The sequence below is a fragment of the Leiobunum rupestre genome, chromosome 6 (assembly GCF_980474605.1).
Source record: "Leiobunum rupestre chromosome 6, qqLeiRupe1.1.hap1, whole genome shotgun sequence".
Lineage (NCBI taxonomy): Eukaryota > Metazoa > Arthropoda > Arachnida > Opiliones > Sclerosomatidae > Leiobunum > Leiobunum rupestre.
The window spans coordinates 2,062,700-2,082,603 of NC_143389.1; the positions used below are offsets into that span (position 1 = coordinate 2,062,700).

Consider the following 19,904-nt stretch of genomic DNA (forward strand, 5'->3'; position numbering starts at 1 on the left):
CGTATACAATGGAGGCGCCGAGCATCGATCATATTACCTCTGGCATGCTAAGCGAGCGCTCTACCATCTGAGCTACGCCCCCTGTTTACCAAAGTAATTAAATGTTTAGTCGAGTAAGACCGCCGTTCCGAAAATTTCGTTTATATTGGAGGCGCCGGGCATCGATCCCGGTACCTCTCGCATGCTAAACGAGCGCTCTACCATCTGAGCTACGCCCCCTGTTTACCATAGTAATTAAATGTTTATTCGAGTAAGACCACCGTTCCGAAAATTTCGTTTACATTGGAGGCGCCGGGCATCGATCCCGGTACCTCTCGCTTGCTTAGCGAACGCTCTACCATCTAAGCTACGCCGCCTGTTTACCATAGTAATTAAATGTTTGGTCGAGTAAGACAGCCGTTCCGAAAATTTCGTTTACATTGGCATCGATCCCGGTACCTCTCGCATGCTAAGCGAGAGCTCTACCATCTAAGCTACGCCCCCTGTTTACCACAGTAATTAAATGTTTAGTCGAGTAAGACCGCCGTTCCGAAAATTTCGTTTACATTGGAGGCGCCGGGCATCGATCATGTTACCTCTGGCATGCTAAGCGAGCGCTCTACCATCTGAGCTACGCCCCCTGTTTACCATAGTAATTAAATGTTTAGTCGAGTAAGACCGCCGTTCCGAAAATTTCGTTTACATTGGAGGCGCCGGGCATCGATCCCGGTACCTCTCGCATGCTAAGCGAGCGCTCTACCATCTGAGCTACGCCCCCTGTTTACCATATTAATTAAATGTTTAGTCGAGTAAGACAGCCGTTCCGAAATTTTCGTTTACATTGGAGGCGCCGGGCATCGATCCCGGTACCTCTCGCATGCTAAGCGAGCGCTCTACCATCTGAGCTACGCCCCCTGTTTACCATAGTAATTAAATGTTTAGTCGAGTAAGACCGCCGTTCCGAAAATTTCGTTTACATTGGAGGCGCCGGGCATCGATCCCGTTACCTCTCGCATGCTAAATGAGAGCTCTACCATCTGAGCTACGCCCCCTGTTTACCACATAATTAAATGTTTAGTCGAGTAAGACCGCCGATTTGAAAATTTCGTATACAATGGAGGCGCCGAGCATCGATCATATTACCTCTGGCATGCTAAGCGAGCGCTCTACCATCTGAGCTACGCCCCCTGTTTACCAAAGTAATTAAATGTTTAGTCGAGTAAGACCGCCGTTCCGAAAATTTCGTTTATATTGGAGGCGCCGGGCATCGATCCCGGTACCTCTCGCATGCTAAACGAGCGCTCTACCATCTGAGCTACGCCCCCTGTTTACCATAGTAATTAAATGTTTATTCGAGTAAGACCACCGTTCCGAAAATTTCGTTTACATTGGAGGCGCCGGGCATCGATCCCGGTACCTCTCGCTTGCTTAGCGAACGCTCTACCATCTAAGCTACGCCGCCTGTTTACCATAGTAATTAAATGTTTGGTCGAGTAAGACAGCCGTTCCGAAAATTTCGTTTACATTGGCATCGATCCCGGTACCTCTCGCATGCTAAGCGAGAGCTCTACCATCTAAGCTACGCCCCCTGTTTACCACAGTAATTAAATGTTTAGTCGAGTAAGACCGCCGTTCCGAAAATTTCGTTTACATTGGAGGCGCCGGGCATCGATCATGTTACCTCTGGCATGCTAAGCGAGCGCTCTACCATCTGAGCTACGCCCCCTGTTTACCATAGTAATTAAATGTTTAGTCGAGTAAGACCGCCGTTCCGAAAATTTCGTTTACATTGGAGGCGCCGGGCATCAATCCCGGTACCTCTCGCATGTTAAGCGAGCGCTCTACCACCTGAGCTACGCCCCTGTTTACCATAGTAATTAAATGTTTAGTCGAGTAAGACCGCCGTTCCGAAAATTTCGTTTACATTGGAGGCGCCGGGCATCGATCCCGGTACCTCTCGCATGCTAAGCGAGCGCTCTACCATCTGAGCTACGCCCCCTGTTTACCATAGTAATTAAATGTTTAGTCGAGTAAGACCGCCGTTCCGAAAATTTCGTTTACATTGGAGGCGCCGGGCATCGATCCCGTTACCTCTGGCATGCTAAGCGAGCGCTCTACCATCTGAGCTACGTCCCCTGTTTACCATAGTAATTAAATGTTTAGTCGAGTAAGACCGCCGTTCCGAAAATTTCGTTTACATTGGAGGCGCCGGGCATCGATCCCGTTACCTGTCGCATGCTAAATGAGCGCTCTACCATTTGAGCTACGCCCCCTGTTTACCACATTATTAAATTTTTAGTCGAGTAAGACAGCCGTTCCGAAAATTTCGTTTACATTGGCATCGATCCCGGTACCTCTCGCATGCTAAGCGAGCGCTCTACCATCTAAGCTACGCCCCCTGTTTACCACAGTAATTAAATGTTTAGTCGAGTAAGACCGCCGTTCCGAAAATTTCGTTTACATTGGAGGCGCCGGGCATCGATCATGTTACCTCTGGCATGCTAAGCGAGCGCTCTACCATCTGAGCTACGCCCCTGTTTACCATAGTAATTAAATGTTTAGTCGAGTAAGACCGCCGTTCCGAAAATTTCGTTTACATTGGAGGCGCCGGGCATCGATCCCGGTACCTCTCGCATGCTAAGCGAGCGCTCTACCATCTGAGCTACGCCCCCTGTTTACCATAGTAATTAAATGTTTAGTCGAGTAAGACCGCCGTTCCGAAAATTTCGTTTACATTGGAGGCGCCGGGCATCGATCCCGTTACCTCTCGCATGCTAAGCGAGCGCTCTACCATCTGAGCTACGCCCCCTGTTTACCATAGTAATTAAATGTTTAGTCGAGTAAGACCGCCGTTTCGAAAATTTCGTTTACATTGGAGGTGCCGGGCATCGATCCCGTTACCTCTCGCATGCTAAATGAGCGCTCTACCATCTGAGCTACGCCCCCTTTTTACCACATAATTAAATGTTTAGTCGAGTAAGACCGCCGTTTTGAAAATTTCGTATACATTGGAGGCGCCGAGCATCGATCATGTTACCTCTGGCATGCTAAGCGAGCGCTCTACCATCTGAGCTACGCCCCCTGTTTACCAAAGTAATTAAATGTTTAGTCGAGTAAGACCGCCGTTCCGAAAATTTCGTTTATATTGGAGGCGCCGGGCATCGATCCCGGTACCTCTCGCATGCTAAACGAGCGCTCTACCATCTGAGCTACGCCCCCTGTTTACCATAGTAATTAAATGTTTAGTCGAGTAAGACCGCCGTTTCGAAAATTTCGTTTACATTGGAGGCGCCGGGCATCGATCCCGTTACCTCTCGCATGCTAAATGAGCGCTCTACCATCTGAGCTACGCCCCCTGTTTACCACATAATTAAATGTTTAGTCGAGTAAGACCGCCGTTTTGAAAATTTCGTATACATTGGAGGCGCCGAGCATCGATCATGTTACCTCTGGCATTCTAAGCGAGCGCTCTACCATCTGAGCTACGCCCCCTGTTTACCAAAGTAATTAAATGTTTAGTCGAGTAAGACCACCGTTCCGAAAATTTCGTTTACATTGGAGGCGCCGGGCATCGATCCCGGTACCTCTCGCTTGCTTAGCGAACGCTCTACCATCTAAGCTACGCCGCCTGTTTACCATAGTAATTAAATGTTTGGTCGAGTAAGACAGCCGTTCCGAAAATTTCGTTTACATTGGAGGCGCCGGGCATCGATCCCGGTACCTCTCGCTTGCTTAGCGAACGCTCTACCATCTAAGCTACGCCGCCTGTTTACCATAGTAATTAAATGTTTGGTCGAGTAAGACAGCCGTTCCGAAAATTTCGTTTACATTGGCATCGATCCCGGTACCTCTCGCATGCTAAGCGAGCGCTCTACCATCTAAGCTACGCCCCCTGTTTACCACAGTAATTAAATGTTTAGTCGAGTAAGACCGCCGTTCCGAAAATTTCGTTTACATTGGAGGCGCCGGGCATCGATCATGTTACCTCTGGCATGCTAAGCGAGCGCTCTACCATCTGAGCTACGCCCCCTGTTTACCATAGTAATTAAATGTTTAGTCGAGTAAGACCGCCGTTCCGAAAATTTCGTTTACATTGGAGGCGCCGGGCATCAATCCCGGTACCTCTCGCATGCTAAGCGAGCGCTCTACCACCTGAGCTACGCCCCTGTTTACCATAGTAATTAAATGTTTAGTCGAGTAAGACCGCCGTTCCGAAAATTTCGTTTACATTGGAGGCGCCGGGCATCGATCCCGGTACCTCTCGCATGCTAAGCGAGCGCTCTACCATCTGAGCTACGCCCCCTGTTTACCATAGTAATTAAATGTTTAGTCGAGTAAGACCGCCGTTCCGAAAATTTCGTTTACATTGGAGGCGCCGGGCATCAATCCCGGTACCTCTCGCATGCTAAGCGAGCGCACAACCACCTGAGCTACGCCCCTGTTTACCATAGTAATTAAATGTTTAGTCGAGTAAGACCGCCGTTCCGAAAATTTCGTTTACATTGGCATCGATCCCGGTACCTCTCGCATGCTAAGCGAGCGCTCTACCATCTGAGCTACGCCCCCTGTTTACCATAGTAATTAAATGTTTAGTCGAGTAAGACCGCCGTTCCGAAAATTTCGTTTACATTGGAGGCGCCGGGCATCGATCCCGTTACCTCTCGCATGCTAAGCGAGCGCTCTACCATCTGAGCTACGCCCCCTGTTTACCATAGTAATTAAATGTTTAGTCGAGTAAGACCGCCGTTTCGAAAATTTCGTTTACATTGGAGGCGCCGGGCATCGATCCCGTTACCTCTCGCATGCTAAATGAGCGCTCTACCATCTGAGCTACGCCCCCTGTTTACCACATAATTAAATGTTTAGTCGAGTAAGACCGCAGTTTTGAAAATTTCGTATACATTGGAGGCGCCGAGCATCGGTCATGTTACCTCTGGCATGCTAAGCGAGCGCTCTACCATCTGAGCTACGCCCCCTGTTTACCATAGTAATTAAATGTTTAGTCGAGTAAGACCGCCGTTCCGAAAATTTCGTTTACATTGGAGGCGCCGGGCATCGATCCCGGTACCTCTCGCATGCTAAGCGAGCGCTCTACCATCTGAGCTACGCCCCCTGTTTACCATAGTAATTAAATGCTTAGTCGAGTAAGACCGCCGTTCCGAAAATTTCGTTTACATTGGAGGCTCCGGGCATCGATCCCGTTACCTCTCGCATGCTAAGCGAGCGCTCTACCATCTGAGCTACGCCCCTTGTTTACCATAGTAATTAAATGTTTAGTCGAGTAAGACCGCCGTTCCGAAAATTTCGTTTACATTGGAGGCGCCGGGCATCGATCCCGTTACCTCTGGCATGCTAAGCGAGCGCTCTACCATCTGAGCTACGCCCCCTGTTTACCATAGTAATTAAATGTTTAGTCGAGTAAGACCGCCGTTCCGAAAATTTCGTTTTCATTGGAGGCGCCGGGCATCGATCCCGTTACCTCTCGCATGCTAAATGAGCGCTCTACCATCTGAGCTACGCCTCCTGTTTACCACATAATTAAATGTTTAGTCGAGTAAGACCGCCGTTTTGAAAATTTCGTATACATTGGAGGCGCCGAGAATCGATCATGTTACCTCTGGCATGCTAAGCGAGCGCTCTACCATCTGAGCTACGCCCCCTGTTTACCAAAGTAATTAAATGTTTAGTCGAGTAAGACCGCCGTTCCGAAAATTTCGTTTATATTAGAGGCGCCGGGCATCGATCCCGGTACCTCTCGCATGCTAAACGAGCGCTCTACCATCTGAGCTACGCCCCCTGTTTACCATAGTAATTAAATGTTTAGTCGAGTAAGACCACCGTTCCGAAAATTTCGTTTACATTGGAGGCGCCGGGCATCGATCCCGGTACCTCTCGCTTGCTTAGCGAACGCTCTACCATCTAAGCTACGCCCCCTGTTTACCATAGTAATTAAATGTTTGGTCGAGTAAGACAGCCGTTCCGAAAATTTCGTTTACATTGGCATCGATCCCGGTACCTCTCGCATGCTAAGCGAGCGCTCTACCATCTAAGCTACGCCCCCTGTTTACCACAGTAATTAAATGTTTAGTCGAGTAAGACCGCCGTTCCGAAAATTTCGTTTACATTGGAGGCGCCGGGCATCGATCATGTTACCTCTGGCATGCTAAGCGAGCGCTCTACCATCTGAGCTACGCCCCCTGTTTACCACATAATTAAATGTTTAGTCGAGTAAGACCGCCGTTTTGAAAATTTCGTTTACATTGGAGGCGCCGGGCATCGATCCCGTTACCTCTGGCATGCTAAGCGAGCGCTCTACCATCTGAGCTACGCCCCCTGTTTACCATAGTAATTAAATGTTTAGTCGAGTAAGACCGCCGTTCCGAAAATTTCGTTTACATTGGAGGCGCCGGGCATCGATCCCGTTACCTCTCGCATGCTAAGCGAGCGCTCTACCATCTGAGCTACGCCCCTTGTTTACATAGTAATTAAATGTTTAGTCGAGTAAGACCGCCGTTCCGAAAATTTCGTTTACATTGGAGGCGCCGGGCATCGATCCCGTTACCTCTGGCATGCTTAGCGAACGCTCTACCATCTAAGCTACGCCCCCTGTTTACCATAGTAATTAAATGTTTGGTCGAGTAAGACAGCCGTTCCGAAAATTTCGTTTACATTGGCATCGATCCCGGTACCTCTCGCATGCTAAGCGAGCGCTCTACCATCTAAGCTACGCCCCCTGTTTACCACAGTTATTAAATGTTTAGTCGAGTAAGACCGCCGTTCCGAAAATTTCGTTTACATTGGAGGCGCCGGGCATCGATCATGTTACCTCTGGCATGCTAAGCGAGCGCTCTACCATCTGAGCTATGCCCCCTGTTTACCACATAATTAAATGTTTAGTCGAGTAAGACCGCCGTTTTGAAAATTTCGTATACATTGGAGGCGCCGAGCATCGATCATGTTACCTATGGCATGCTAAGCGAGCGCTCTACCATCTGATCTACGCCCCCTGTTTACCAAAGTAATTAAATGTTTAGTCGAGTAAGACCGCCGTTCCGAAAATTTCGTTTATATTGGAGGCGCCGGGCATCGATCCCGGTACCTCTCGCATGCTAAACGAGCGCTCTACCATCTGAGCTACGCCCCCTGTTTACCATAGTAATTAAATGTTTAGTCGAGTAAGACCACCGTTCCGAAAATTTCGTTTACATTGGAGGCGCCGGGCATCGATCCCGGTACCTCTCGCTTGCTTAGCGAACGCTCTACCATCTAAGCTACGCCCCCTGTTTACCATAGTAATTAAATGTTTGGTCGAGTAAGACAGCCGTTCCGAAAATTTCGTTTACATTGGCATCGATCCCGGTACCTCTCGCATGCTAAGCGAGCGCTCTACCATCTAAGCTACGCCCCCTGTTTACCACAGTAATTAAATGTTTAGTCGAGTAAGACCGCCGTTCCGAAAATTTCGTTTACATTGGAGGCGCCGGGCATCGATCATGTTACCTCTGGCATGCTAAGCGAGCGCTCTACCATCTGAGCTACGCCCCCTGTTTACCATAGTAATTAAATGTTTAGTCGAGTAAGACCGCCGTTCCGAAAATTTCGTTTACATTGGAGGCGCCGGGCATCAATCCCGGTACCTCTCGCATGCTAAGCGAGCGCTCTACCACCTGAGCTACGCCCCTGTTTACCATAGTAATTAAATGTTTAGTCGAGTAAGACCGCCGTTCCGAAAATTTCGTTTACATTGGAGGCGCCGGGCATCGATCCCGGTACCTCTCGCATGCTAAGCGAGCGCTCTACCATCTGAGCTACGCCCCCTGTTTACTATAGTAATTAAATGTTTAGTCGAGTAAGACCGCCGTTCCGAAAATTTCGTTTACATTGGAGGCGCCGGGCATCGATCCCGTTACCTCTCGCATGCTAAGCGAGCGCTCTACCATCTGAGCTACGCCCCCAGTTTACTATAGTAATTAAATGTTTAGTCGAGTAAGACCGCCGTTTCGAAAATTTTGTTTACATTGGAGGCGCCGGGCATCGATCCCGGTACCTCTCGCATGCTAAGCGGGCGCTCTACCATCTGAGCTACGCCCCGTCTTTACCATAGTAATTAAATGTTTAGACGAGTAAGACCGCCGTTCCGAAAATTTAGTTTACATTGGCATCGATCCCGGTACCTCTCGCATGCTAAGCGAGCGCTCTACCATCTGAGCTACGCCCCCGGTTTACCATAGTAATTAAATGTTAAGTCGAGTAAGACCGCCGTTCCGAAAATTTCGTTTACATTGGAGGCGCCGGGCATCGATCCCGTTACCTCTCGCATGCTAAGCGAGCGCTCTACCATCTGAGCTACGCCCCCTGTTTACCATAGTAATTAAATGTTTAGTCGAGTAAGACCGCCGTTCCGAAAATTTCGTTTACATTGGAGGCGCCGGGCATCGATCATGTTACCTCTGGCATGCTAAGCGAGCGCTGTACCATCTGAGCTACGCCCCCTGTTTACCATAGTAATTAAATGTTTAGTCGAGTAAGACCGCCGTTCCGAAAATTTCGTTTACATTGGAGGCGCCGGGCATCGATCCCGTTACCTCTCGCATGCTAAGCGAGCGCTGTACCATCTGAGCTACGCCCCCTGTTTACCATAGTAATTAAATGTTTAGTCGAGTAAGACCGCCGTTCCGAAAATTTCGTTTACATTGGAGGCGCCGGGCATCGATCCCGTTACCTCTCGCATGCTAAGCGAGCGCTCTACCATCTGAGCTACGCCCCCTGTTTACCATAGTAATTAAATGTTTAGTCGAGTAAGACCGCCGTTTCGAAAATTTCGTTTACATTGGAGGCGCCGGGCATCGATCCCGTTACCTCTCGCATGCTAAATGAGCGCTCTACCATCTGAGCTACGCCCCCTTTTTACCACATAATTAAATGTTTAGTCGAGTAAGACCGCCGTTTTGAAAATTTCGTATACATTGGAGGCGCCGAGCATCGATCATGTTACCTCTGGCATGCTAAGCGAGCGCTCTACCATCTGAGCTACGCCCCCTGTTTACCAAAGTAATTAAATGTTTAGTCGAGTAAGACCGCCGTTCCGAAAATTTCGTTTATATTGGAGGCGCCGGGCATCGATCCCGGTACCTCTCGCATGCTAAACGAGCGTTCTACCATCTGAGCTACGCCCCCTGTTTACCATAGTAATTAAATGTTTAGTCGAGTAAGACCGCCGTTTCGAAAATTTCGTTTACATTGGAGGCGCCGGGCATCGATCCCGTTACCTCTCGCATGCTAAATGAGCGCTCTACCATCTGAGCTACGCCCCCTGTTTACCACATAATTAAATGTTTAGTCGAGTAAGACCGCCGTTTTGAAAATTTCGTATACATTGGAGGCGCCGAGCATCGATCATGTTACCTCTGGCATTCTAAGCGAGCGCTCTACCATCTGAGCTACGCCCCCTGTTTACCAAAGTAATTAAATGTTTAGTCGAGTAAGACCACCGTTCCGAAAATTTCGTTTACATTGGAGGCGCCGGGCATCGATCCCGGTACCTCTCGCTTGCTTAGCGAACGCTCTACCATCTAAGCTACGCCGCCTGTTTACCATAGTAATTAAATGTTTGGTCGAGTAAGACAGCCGTTCCGAAAATTTCGTTTACATTGGAGGCGCCGGGCATCGATCCCGGTACCTCTCGCTTGCTTAGCGAACGCTCTACCATCTAAGCTACGCCGCCTGTTTACCATAGTAATTAAATGTTTGGTCGAGTAAGACAGCCGTTCCGAAAATTTCGTTTACATTGGCATCGATCCCGGTACCTCTCGCATGCTAAGCGAGCGCTCTACCATCTAAGCTACGCCCCCTGTTTACCACAGTAATTAAATGTTTAGTCGAGTAAGACCGCCGTTCCGAAAATTTCGTTTACATTGGAGGCGCCGGGCATCGATCATGTTACCTCTGGCATGCTAAGCGAGCGCTCTACCATCTGAGCTACGCCCCCTGTTTACCATAGTAATTAAATGTTTAGTCGAGTAAGACCGCCGTTCCGAAAATTTCGTTTACATTGGAGGCGCCGGGCATCAATCCCGGTACCTCTCGCATGCTAAGCGAGCGCTCTACCACCTGAGCTACGCCCCTGTTTACCATAGTAATTAAATGTTTAGTCGAGTAAGACCGCCGTTCCGAAAATTTCGTTTACATTGGAGGCGCCGGGCATCGATCCCGGTACCTCTCGCATGCTAAGCGAGCGCTCTACCATCTGAGCTACGCCCCCTGTTTACCATAGTAATTAAATGTTTAGTCGAGTAAGACCGCCGTTCCGAAAATTTCGTTTACATTGGAGGCGCCGGGCATCAATCCCGGTACCTCTCGCATGCTAAGCGAGCGCACAACCACCTGAGCTACGCCCCTGTTTACCATAGTAATTAAATGTTTAGTCGAGTAAGACCGCCGTTCCGAAAATTTCGTTTACATTGGCATCGATCCCGGTACCTCTCGCATGCTAAGCGAGCGCTCTACCATCTGAGCTACGCCCCCTGTTTACCATAGTAATTAAATGTTTAGTCGAGTAAGACCGCCGTTCCGAAAATTTCGTTTACATTGGAGGCGCCGGGCATCGATCCCGTTACCTCTCGCATGCTAAGCGAGCGCTCTACCATCTGAGCTACGCCCCCTGTTTACCATAGTAATTAAATGTTTAGTCGAGTAAGACCGCCGTTTCGAAAATTTCGTTTACATTGGAGGCGCCGGGCATCGATCCCGTTACCTCTCGCATGCTAAATGAGCGCTCTACCATCTGAGCTACGCCCCCTGTTTACCACATAATTAAATGTTTAGTCGAGTAAGACCGCAGTTTTGAAAATTTCGTATACATTGGAGGCGCCGAGCATCGATCATGTTACCTCTGGCATGCTAAGCGAGCGCTCTACCATCTGAGCTACGCCCCCTGTTTACCATAGTAATTAAATGTTTAGTCGAGTAAGACCGCCGTTCCGAAAATTTCGTTTACATTGGAGGCGCCGGGCATCGATCCCGTTACCTCTCGCATGCTAAATGAGCGCTCTACCATCTGAGCTAAGCCCCCTGTTTACCACATAATTAAATGTTTAGTCGAGTAAGACCGCCGTTTTGAAAATTTCGTATACATTGGAGGCGCCGAGCATCGGTCATGTTACCTCTGGCATGCTAAGCGAGCGCTCTACCATCTGAGCTACGCCCCCTGTTTACCATAGTAATTAAATGTTTAGTCGAGTAAGACCGCCGTTCCGAAAATTTCGTTTACATTGGAGGCGCCGGGCATCGATCCCGGTACCTCTCGCATGCTAAGCGAGCGCTCTACCATCTGAGCTACGCCCCCTGTTTACCATAGTAATTAAATGCTTAGTCGAGTAAGACCGCCGTTCCGAAAATTTCGTTTACATTGGAGGCTCCGGGCATCGATCCCGTTACCTCTCGCATGCTAAGCGAGCGCTCTACCATCTGAGCTACGCCCCTTGTTTACCATAGTAATTAAATGTTTAGTCGAGTAAGACCGCCGTTCCGAAAATTTCGTTTACATTGGAGGCGCCGGGCATCGATCCCGTTACCTCTGGCATGCTAAGCGAGCGCTCTACCATCTGAGCTACGCCCCCTGTTTACCATAGTAATTAAATGTTTAGTCGAGTAAGACCGCCGTTCCGAAAATTTCGTTTACATTGGAGGCGCCGGGCATCGATCCCGTTACCTCTCGCATGCTAAATGAGCGCTCTACCATCTGAGCTACGCCTCCTGTTTACCACATAATTAAATGTTTAGTCGAGTAAGACCGCCGTTTTGAAAATTTCGTATACATTGGAGGCGCCGAGAATCGATCATGTTACCTCTGGCATGCTAAGCGAGCGCTCTACCATCTGAGCTACGCCCCCTGTTTACCAAAGTAATTAAATGTTTAGTCGAGTAAGACCGCCGTTCCGAAAATTTCGTTTATATTAGAGGCGCCGGGCATCGATCCCGGTACCTCTCGCATGCTAAACGAGCGCTCTACCATCTGAGCTACGCCCCCTGTTTACCATAGTAATTAAATGTTTAGTCGAGTAAGACCACCGTTCCGAAAATTTCGTTTACATTGGAGGCGCCGGGCATCGATCCCGGTACCTCTCGCTTGCTTAGCGAACGCTCTACCATCTAAGCTACGCCCCTGTTTACCATAGTAATTAAATGTTTGGTCGAGTAAGACAGCCGTTCCGAAAATTTCGTTTACATTGGCATCGATCCCGGTACCTCTCGCATGCTAAGCGAGCGCTCTACCATCTAAGCTACGCCCCCTGTTTACCACAGTAATTAAATGTTTAGTCGAGTAAGACCGCCGTTCCGAAAATTTCGTTTACATTGGAGGCGCCGGGCATCGATCATGTTACCTCTGGCATGCTAAGCGAGCGCTCTACCATCTGAGCTACGCCCCCTGTTTACCACATAATTAAATGTTTAGTCGAGTAAGACCGCCGTTTTGAAAATTTCGTTTACATTGGAGGCGCCGGGCATCGATCCCGTTACCTCTGGCATGCTAAGCGAGCGCTCTACCATCTGAGCTACGCCCCCTGTTTACCATAGTAATTAAATGTTTAGTCGAGTAAGACCGCCGTTCCGAAAATTTCGTTTACATTGGAGGCGCCGGGCATCGATCCCGTTACCTCTCGCATGCTAAGCGAGCGCTCTACCATCTGAGCTACGCCCCTTGTTTACATAGTAATTAAATGTTTAGTCGAGTAAGACCGCCGTTCCGAAAATTTCGTTTACATTGGAGGCGCCGGGCATCGATCCCGTTACCTCTGGCATGCTTAGCGAACGCTCTACCATCTAAGCTACGCCCCCTGTTTACCATAGTAATTAAATGTTTGGTCGAGTAAGACAGCCGTTCCGAAAATTTCGTTTACATTGGCATCGATCCCGGTACCTCTCGCATGCTAAGCGAGCGCTCTACCATCTAAGCTACGCCCCCTGTTTACCACAGTAATTAAATGTTTAGTCGAGTAAGACCGCCGTTCCGAAAATTTCGTTTACATTGGAGGCGCCGGGCATCGATCATGTTACCTCTGGCATGCTAAGCGAGCGCTCTACCATCTGAGCTATGCCCCCTGTTTACCACATAATTAAATGTTTAGTCGAGTAAGACCGCCGTTTTGAAAATTTCGTATACATTGGAGGCGCCGAGCATCGATCATGTTACCTATGGCATGCTAAGCGAGCGCTCTACCATCTGATCTACGCCCCCTGTTTACCAAAGTAATTAAATGTTTAGTCGAGTAAGACCGCCGTTCCGAAAATTTCGTTTATATTGGAGGCGCCGGGCATCGATCCCGGTACCTCTCGCATGCTAAACGAGCGCTCTACCATCTGAGCTACGCCCCCTGTTTACCATAGTAATTAAATGTTTAGTCGAGTAAGACCACCGTTCCGAAAATTTCGTTTACATTGGAGGCGCCGGGCATCGATCCCGGTACCTCTCGCTTGCTTAGCGAACGCTCTACCATCTAAGCTACGCCCCCTGTTTACCATAGTAATTAAATGTTTGGTCGAGTAAGACAGCCGTTCCGAAAATTTCGTTTACATTGGCATCGATCCCGGTACCTCTCGCATGCTAAGCGAGCGCTCTACCATCTAAGCTACGCCCACTGTTTACCACAGTAATTAAATGTTTAGTCGAGTAAGACCGCCGTTCCGAAAATTTCGTTTACATTGGAGGCGCCGGGCATCGATCATGTTACCTCTGGCATGCTAAGCGAGCGCTCTACCATCTGAGCTACGCCCCCTGTTTACCATAGTAATTAAATGTTTAGTCGAGTAAGACCGCCGTTCCGAAAATTTCGTTTACATTGGAGGCGCCGGGCATCAATCCCGGTACCTCTCGCATGCTAAGCGAGCGCCTTACCACCTGAGCTACGCCCCTGTTTACCATAGTAATTAAATGTTTAGTCGAGTAAGACCGCCGTTCCGAAAATTTCGTTTACATTGGAGGCGCCGGGCATCGATCCCGGTACCTCTCGCATGCTAAGCGAGCGCTCTACCATCTGAGCTACGCCCCCTGTTTACTATAGTAATTAAATGTTTAGTCGAGTAAGACCGCCGTTCCGAAAATTTCGTTTACATTGGAGGCGCCGGGCATCGATCCCGTTACCTCTCGCATGCTAAGCGAGCGCTCTACCATCTGAGCTACGCCCCCAGTTTACTATAGTAATTAAATGTTTAGTCGAGTAAGACCGCCGTTTCGAAAATTTTGTTTACATTGGAGGCGCCGGGCATCGATCCCGGTACCTCTCGCATGCTAAGCGGGCGCTCTACCATCTGAGCTACGCCCCGTCTTTACCATAGTAATTAAATGTTTAGACGAGTAAGACCGCCGTTCCGAAAATTTAGTTTACATTGGCATCGATCCCGGTACCTCTCGCATGCTAAGCGAGCGCTCTACCATCTGAGCTACGCCCCCGGTTTACCATAGTAATTAAATGTTAAGTCGAGTAAGACCGCCGTTTCGAAAATTTCGTTTACATTGGAGGCGCCGGGCATCGATCCCGGTACCTCTCGCATGTTAAGCGAGCGCTCTACCATCTGAGCTACGCCCCCTATTTACCATATTAATTTAATGTTTAGTCGAGTAAGACCGCCGTTCCGAAAATTTCGTTTACATTGGAGGCGCCGGGCATCGATCCCGGTACCTCTCGCATGCTAAGCGAGCGCTCTACCATCTGAGCTACGCCCCCTGTTTAACGTAGTAATTAAATGTTTAGTCGAGTAAGACTGCCGTTTCGAAATTTCGTTTACATTGGAGGCGCCGGGCATCGATCCCGGTACCTCTCACATGCTAAGCGAGCGCTCTACCATATGAGCTACTCCCCCTGTTTACCATAGTAATTAAATGTTTAGTCGAGTAAGACCGCCGTTCCGAAAATTTCGTTTACATTGGAGGCGCCGGGCATCGATCCCGTTACCTCTCGCATGCTAAGCGAGCGCTCTACCATCTGAGCTACGCCCCTTGTTTACCATAGTAATTAAATGTTTAGTCGAGTAAGACCGCCGTTCCGAAAATTTCGTTTACATTGGAGGTGCCGGGCATCGATCCCGTTACCTCTGGCATGCTAAGCGAGCGCTCTACCATCTGAGCTACGCCCCCTGTTTACCATAGTAATTAAATGTTTAGTCGAGTAAGATCGCCGTTCCGAAAATTTCGTTTACATTGGAGGCGCCGGGCATCGATCCCGTTTCCTCTCGCATGCTAAATGAGCGCTCTACCATCTGAGCTACGCCCCTGTTTACCACATAATTAAATGTTTAGTCGAGAAAGACCGCCGTTTTGAAAATTTCGTATACATTGGAGGCGCCGAGCATCGATCATGTTACCTCTGGCATGCTAAGCGAGCGCTCTACCATCTGAGCTACGCCCCCTGTTTACCAAAGTAATTAAATGTTTAGTCGAGTAAGACCGCCGTTCCGAAAATTTCGTTTATATTGGAGGCGCCGGGCATCGATCCCGGTACCTCTCGCTTGCTTAGCGAACGCTCTACCATCTAAGCTACGCCCTATGTTTACCATAGTAATTAAATGTTTGGTCGAGTAAGACAGCCGTTCCGAAAATTTCGTTTACATTGGCATCGATCCCGGTACCTCTCGCATGCTAAGCGAGCGCTCTACCATCTAAGCTACGCCCCCTGTTTACCACAGTAATTAAATGTTTAGTCGAGTAAGACCGCCGTTCCGAAAATTTCGTTTACATTGGAGGCGCCGGGCATCGATCATGTTACCTCTGGCATTCTAAGCGAGCGCTCTACCATCTGAGCTACGCCCCCTGTTTACCATAGTAATTAAATGTTTAGTCGAGTAAGACCGCCGTTCCGAAAATTTCGTTTACATTGGAGGCGCCGGGCATCAATCCCGGTACCTCTCGCATGCTAAGCGAGCGCTCTACCACCTGAGCTACGCCCCTGTTTACCATAGTAATTAAATGTTTAGTCGAGTAAGACCGCCGTTCCTTAAATTTCTTTTACATTGGAGGCGCCGGGCCTCGATCCCGTTACCTCTCGCATGCTAAGCGAGCGCTCTACCATCTGAGCTACGCCCCCTGTTTACCATAGTAATTAAATGTTTAGTCGAGTAAGACCGCCGTTTCGAAAATTTCGTTTACATTGGAGGCGCCGGGCATCGATCCCGGTACCTCTCGCATGCTAAGCGAGCGCTCTACCATATGAGCTACGCCCCCTGTTTACCATAGTAATTAAATGTTTAGTCGAGTAAGACCGCCGTTCCGAAAATTTCGTTTACATTGGAGGCGCCGGGCATCGATCCCGGTACCTCTCGCATGCTAAGCGAGCGCTCTACCATCTGAGCTACGCCCCCTGTTTAACGTAGTAATTAAATGTTTAGTCGAGTAAGACTGCCGTTTCGAAATTTCGTTTACATTGGAGGCGCCGGGCATCGATCCCGGTACCTCTCACATGCTAAGCGAGCGCTCTACCATATGAGCTACTCCCCCTGTTTACCATAGTAATTAAATGTTTAGTCGAGTAAGACCGCCGTTCCGAAAATTTCGTTTACATTGGAGGCGCCGGGCATCGATCCCGTTACCTCTCGCATGCTAAGCGAGCGCTCTACCATCTGAGCTACGCCCCCTGTTTACCATAGTAATTAAATGTTTAGTCGAGTAAGACCGCCGTTCCGAAAATTTCGTTTACATTGGAGGCGCCGGGCATCGATCCCGTTTCCTCTCGCATGCTAAATGAGCGCTCTACCATCTGAGCTACGCCCCTGTTTACCACATAATTAAATGTTTAGTCGAGAAAGACCGCCGTTTTGAAAATTTCGTATACATTGGAGGCGCCGAGCATCGATCATGTTACCTCTGGCATGCTAAGCGAGCGCTCTACCATCTGAGCTACGCCCCCTGTTTACCAAAGTAATTAAATGTTTAGTCGAGTAAGACCGCCGTTCCGAAAATTTCGTTTATATTGGAGGCGCCGGGCATCGATCCCGGTACCTCTCGCTTGCTTAGCGAACGCTCTACCATCTAAGCTACGCCCTATGTTTACCATAGTAATTAAATGTTTGGTCGAGTAAGACAGCCGTTCCGAAAATTTCGTTTACATTGGCATCGATCCCGGTACCTCTCGCATGCTAAGCGAGCGCTCTACCATCTAAGCTACGCCCCCTGTTTACCACAGTAATTAAATGTTTAGTCGAGTAAGACCGCCGTTCCGAAAATTTCGTTTACATTGGAGGCGCCGGGCATCGATCATGTTACCTCTGGCATTCTAAGCGAGCGCTCTACCATCTGAGCTACGCCCCCTGTTTACCATAGTAATTAAATGTTTAGTCGAGTAAGACCGCCGTTCCGAAAATTTCGTTTACATTGGAGGCGCCGGGCATCAATCCCGGTACCTCTCGCATGCTAAGCGAGCGCTCTACCACCTGAGCTACGCCCCTGTTTACCATAGTAATTAAATGTTTAGTCGAGTAAGACCGCCGTTCCGAAAATTTCGTTTACATTGGAGGCGCCGGGCATCGATACCGGTACCTCTCGCATGCTAAGCGAGCGCTCTACCATCTGAGCTACGCCCCCTGTTTACCATAGTAATTAAATGTTTAGTCGAGTAAGACCGCCGTTCCGAAAATTTCGTTTACATTGGAGGCGCCGGGCATCGATCCCGTTACCTCTCGCATGCTAAGCGAGCGCTCTACCATCTGAGCTACGCCCCCTGTTTACCATAGTAATTAAATGTTTAGTCGAGTAAGACCGCCGTTTCGAAAATTTCGTTTACATTGGAGGCGCCGGGCATCGATCCCGTTACCTCTCGCATGCTAAATGAGCGCTCTACCATCTGAGCTACGCCCCCTGTTTACCACATAATTAAATGTTTAGTCGAGTAAGACCGCCGTTTTGAAAATTTCGTATACATTGGAGGCGCCGAGCATCGATCATGTTACCTCTGGCATGCTAAGCGAGCGCTCTACCATCTGAGCTACGCCCCCTGTTTACCATAGTAATTAAATGTTTAGTCGAGTAAGACCGCCGTTCCGAAAATTTCGTTTACATTGGAGGCGCCGGGCATCGATCCCGTTACCTCTCGCATGCTAAATGAGCGCTCTACCATCTGAGCTACGCCCCCTGTTTACCACATAATTAAATGTTTAGTCGAGTAAGACCGCCGTTTTGAAAATTTCGTATACATTGGAGGCGCTGAGCATCGATCATGTTACCTCTGGCATGCTAAGCGAGCGCTCTACCATCTGAGCTACGCCCCCTGTTTACCATAGTAATTAAATGTTTAGTCGAGTAAGACCGCCGTTCCGAAAATTTCGTTTACATTGGAGGCGCCGGGCATCGATCCCGGTACCTCTCGCATGCTAAGCGAGCGCTCTACCATCTGAGCTACGCCCCCTGTTTACCATAGTAATTAAATGTTTTGTCGAGTAAGACCGCCGTTCCGAAAATTTCGTTTACATTGGAGGCGCCGGGCATCGATCCCGTTACCTCTCGCATGCTAAGCGAGCGCTCTACCATCTGAGCTACGCCCCTTGTTTACCATAGTAATTAAATGTTTAGTCGAGTAAGACCGCCGTTCTGAAAATTTCGTTTACATTGGAGGCGCCGGGCATCGATCCCGTTACCTCTGGCATGCTAAGCGAGCGTTCTACCATCTGAGCTACGCCCCCTGTTTACCATAGTAATTAAATGTTTAGTCGAGTAAGACCGCCGTTCCGAAAATTTCGTTTACATTGGAGGCGCCGGGCATCGATCCCGTTACCTCTCGCATGCTAAATGAGCGCTCTACCATCTGAGCTACGCCCCCTGTTTACCACATAATTAAATGTTTAGTCGAGTAAGACCGCCGTTTTGAAAATTTCGTATACATTGGAGGCGTCGGGCATCGATCCCGGTACCTCTCGCATGCTAAGCGAGCGCTCTACCATCTGAGCTACGCCCCCTGTTTACCATAGTAATTAAATATTTAGTCGAGTAAGACCGCCGTTCCGAAAATTTCGTTTACATTGGAGGCGCTGGGCATCGATCCCGTTACCTCTTGCATGCTAAGCGAGCGCTCTACCATCTGAGCTACGCCCCCTGTTTACCATAGTAATTAAATGTTTAGTCGAGTAAGACCGCCGTTTCGAAAATTTGGTATACATTGGAGGCGCCGGGCATCGATCATGTTACCTCTGGCATGCTTAGCGAGCGCTCTACCATCTGAGCTACGCCCCCTGTATACCATAGTAATTAAATGTTTAGTCGAGTAAGACCGCCGTTCCGAAAATTTCGTTTACATTGGAGGCGCCGGGCATCGATCCCGGTACCTCACGCATGCTAAACGAGCGCTCTACCATCTGAGCTACGCCCCCTGTTTACCATAGTAATTAAATGTTTAGTCGAGTAAGACCGCCGTTCCGAAAATTTCGTTTACATTGGAGGCGCCGGGCATCGATCCCGGTACCTCTCGCATGCTAAGCGAGCGCTCTACCATCTGAGCTACGCCCCCTGTTTACCATAGTAATTAAATGTTTTGTCGAGTAAGACCGCCGTTCCGAAAATTTCGTTTACATTGGAGGCGCCGGGCATCGATCCCGGTACCTCACGCATGCTAAACGAGCGCTCTACCATCTGAGCTACGCCCCCTGTTTACCATAGTAATTAAATGTTTAGTCGAGTAAGACCGCCGTTCCGAAAATTTCGTTTACATTGGAGGCGCCGGGCATCGATCCCGGTACCTCTCGCATGCGAAGCGAGCGCTCTTCCATCTGAGCTACGCCCCATGTTTGCCATAGTAATTAAATGTTTTGTCGAGTAAGACCGCCGTTCCGAAAATTTCGTTTACATTGGAGGCGCCGGGCATCGATCCCGTTACCTCTCGCATGCTAAGCGAGCGCTCTACCATCTGAGCTACGCCCCTTGTTTACCATAGTAATTAAATGTTTAG

The 19,904-nt window shown here is 48.9% G+C and overlaps 30 non-coding genes across 30 annotated transcripts; all 30 read right to left on the bottom strand.

Moving 5' to 3' along the window:
* Positions 1-146: 146 nt before the first annotated feature.
* On the bottom strand, positions 147-219 carry TRNAA-AGC (transfer RNA alanine (anticodon AGC)). The gene has a single exon. It is a non-coding gene; the product is annotated as a tRNA-Ala (tRNA).
* Positions 220-684: 465 nt separating this feature from the next.
* TRNAA-AGC (transfer RNA alanine (anticodon AGC)) lies at positions 685-757 on the bottom strand. The gene has a single exon. It is a non-coding gene; the product is annotated as a tRNA-Ala (tRNA).
* A 64-nt stretch (positions 758-821) lies between these two features.
* On the bottom strand, positions 822-894 carry TRNAA-AGC (transfer RNA alanine (anticodon AGC)). The gene has a single exon. It is a non-coding gene; the product is annotated as a tRNA-Ala (tRNA).
* Positions 895-1,231: 337 nt separating this feature from the next.
* On the bottom strand, positions 1,232-1,304 carry TRNAA-AGC (transfer RNA alanine (anticodon AGC)). Its single transcript has one exon. It is a non-coding gene; the product is annotated as a tRNA-Ala (tRNA).
* Positions 1,305-1,905: 601 nt separating this feature from the next.
* Positions 1,906-1,978, bottom strand: TRNAA-AGC (transfer RNA alanine (anticodon AGC)). Its single transcript has one exon. It is a non-coding gene; the product is annotated as a tRNA-Ala (tRNA).
* Positions 1,979-2,578: 600 nt separating this feature from the next.
* Positions 2,579-2,651, bottom strand: TRNAA-AGC (transfer RNA alanine (anticodon AGC)). The gene has a single exon. It is a non-coding gene; the product is annotated as a tRNA-Ala (tRNA).
* Positions 2,652-2,715: 64 nt separating this feature from the next.
* Positions 2,716-2,788, bottom strand: TRNAA-AGC (transfer RNA alanine (anticodon AGC)). The gene has a single exon. It is a non-coding gene; the product is annotated as a tRNA-Ala (tRNA).
* A 337-nt stretch (positions 2,789-3,125) lies between these two features.
* On the bottom strand, positions 3,126-3,198 carry TRNAA-AGC (transfer RNA alanine (anticodon AGC)). The gene has a single exon. It is a non-coding gene; the product is annotated as a tRNA-Ala (tRNA).
* A 1,011-nt stretch (positions 3,199-4,209) lies between these two features.
* TRNAA-AGC (transfer RNA alanine (anticodon AGC)) lies at positions 4,210-4,282 on the bottom strand. Its single transcript has one exon. It is a non-coding gene; the product is annotated as a tRNA-Ala (tRNA).
* A 327-nt stretch (positions 4,283-4,609) lies between these two features.
* On the bottom strand, positions 4,610-4,682 carry TRNAA-AGC (transfer RNA alanine (anticodon AGC)). Its single transcript has one exon. It is a non-coding gene; the product is annotated as a tRNA-Ala (tRNA).
* A 337-nt stretch (positions 4,683-5,019) lies between these two features.
* TRNAA-AGC (transfer RNA alanine (anticodon AGC)) lies at positions 5,020-5,092 on the bottom strand. Its single transcript has one exon. It is a non-coding gene; the product is annotated as a tRNA-Ala (tRNA).
* A 1,958-nt stretch (positions 5,093-7,050) lies between these two features.
* TRNAA-AGC (transfer RNA alanine (anticodon AGC)) lies at positions 7,051-7,123 on the bottom strand. The gene has a single exon. It is a non-coding gene; the product is annotated as a tRNA-Ala (tRNA).
* A 601-nt stretch (positions 7,124-7,724) lies between these two features.
* On the bottom strand, positions 7,725-7,797 carry TRNAA-AGC (transfer RNA alanine (anticodon AGC)). The gene has a single exon. It is a non-coding gene; the product is annotated as a tRNA-Ala (tRNA).
* A 64-nt stretch (positions 7,798-7,861) lies between these two features.
* On the bottom strand, positions 7,862-7,934 carry TRNAA-AGC (transfer RNA alanine (anticodon AGC)). Its single transcript has one exon. It is a non-coding gene; the product is annotated as a tRNA-Ala (tRNA).
* Positions 7,935-8,262: 328 nt separating this feature from the next.
* TRNAA-AGC (transfer RNA alanine (anticodon AGC)) lies at positions 8,263-8,335 on the bottom strand. Its single transcript has one exon. It is a non-coding gene; the product is annotated as a tRNA-Ala (tRNA).
* Positions 8,336-8,673: 338 nt separating this feature from the next.
* Positions 8,674-8,746, bottom strand: TRNAA-AGC (transfer RNA alanine (anticodon AGC)). The gene has a single exon. It is a non-coding gene; the product is annotated as a tRNA-Ala (tRNA).
* Positions 8,747-10,167: 1,421 nt separating this feature from the next.
* Positions 10,168-10,240, bottom strand: TRNAA-AGC (transfer RNA alanine (anticodon AGC)). The gene has a single exon. It is a non-coding gene; the product is annotated as a tRNA-Ala (tRNA).
* A 327-nt stretch (positions 10,241-10,567) lies between these two features.
* Positions 10,568-10,640, bottom strand: TRNAA-AGC (transfer RNA alanine (anticodon AGC)). Its single transcript has one exon. It is a non-coding gene; the product is annotated as a tRNA-Ala (tRNA).
* A 610-nt stretch (positions 10,641-11,250) lies between these two features.
* Positions 11,251-11,323, bottom strand: TRNAA-AGC (transfer RNA alanine (anticodon AGC)). Its single transcript has one exon. It is a non-coding gene; the product is annotated as a tRNA-Ala (tRNA).
* A 1,957-nt stretch (positions 11,324-13,280) lies between these two features.
* Positions 13,281-13,353, bottom strand: TRNAA-AGC (transfer RNA alanine (anticodon AGC)). The gene has a single exon. It is a non-coding gene; the product is annotated as a tRNA-Ala (tRNA).
* Positions 13,354-13,954: 601 nt separating this feature from the next.
* On the bottom strand, positions 13,955-14,027 carry TRNAA-AGC (transfer RNA alanine (anticodon AGC)). The gene has a single exon. It is a non-coding gene; the product is annotated as a tRNA-Ala (tRNA).
* Positions 14,028-14,091: 64 nt separating this feature from the next.
* TRNAA-AGC (transfer RNA alanine (anticodon AGC)) lies at positions 14,092-14,164 on the bottom strand. The gene has a single exon. It is a non-coding gene; the product is annotated as a tRNA-Ala (tRNA).
* A 465-nt stretch (positions 14,165-14,629) lies between these two features.
* TRNAA-AGC (transfer RNA alanine (anticodon AGC)) lies at positions 14,630-14,702 on the bottom strand. Its single transcript has one exon. It is a non-coding gene; the product is annotated as a tRNA-Ala (tRNA).
* A 1,420-nt stretch (positions 14,703-16,122) lies between these two features.
* On the bottom strand, positions 16,123-16,195 carry TRNAA-AGC (transfer RNA alanine (anticodon AGC)). Its single transcript has one exon. It is a non-coding gene; the product is annotated as a tRNA-Ala (tRNA).
* Positions 16,196-16,259: 64 nt separating this feature from the next.
* TRNAA-AGC (transfer RNA alanine (anticodon AGC)) lies at positions 16,260-16,332 on the bottom strand. Its single transcript has one exon. It is a non-coding gene; the product is annotated as a tRNA-Ala (tRNA).
* Positions 16,333-16,532: 200 nt separating this feature from the next.
* On the bottom strand, positions 16,533-16,605 carry TRNAA-AGC (transfer RNA alanine (anticodon AGC)). Its single transcript has one exon. It is a non-coding gene; the product is annotated as a tRNA-Ala (tRNA).
* A 1,010-nt stretch (positions 16,606-17,615) lies between these two features.
* TRNAA-AGC (transfer RNA alanine (anticodon AGC)) lies at positions 17,616-17,688 on the bottom strand. Its single transcript has one exon. It is a non-coding gene; the product is annotated as a tRNA-Ala (tRNA).
* A 610-nt stretch (positions 17,689-18,298) lies between these two features.
* On the bottom strand, positions 18,299-18,371 carry TRNAA-AGC (transfer RNA alanine (anticodon AGC)). The gene has a single exon. It is a non-coding gene; the product is annotated as a tRNA-Ala (tRNA).
* A 474-nt stretch (positions 18,372-18,845) lies between these two features.
* TRNAA-AGC (transfer RNA alanine (anticodon AGC)) lies at positions 18,846-18,918 on the bottom strand. The gene has a single exon. It is a non-coding gene; the product is annotated as a tRNA-Ala (tRNA).
* Positions 18,919-19,393: 475 nt separating this feature from the next.
* TRNAA-AGC (transfer RNA alanine (anticodon AGC)) lies at positions 19,394-19,466 on the bottom strand. Its single transcript has one exon. It is a non-coding gene; the product is annotated as a tRNA-Ala (tRNA).
* Positions 19,467-19,904: the final 438 nt, after the last annotated feature.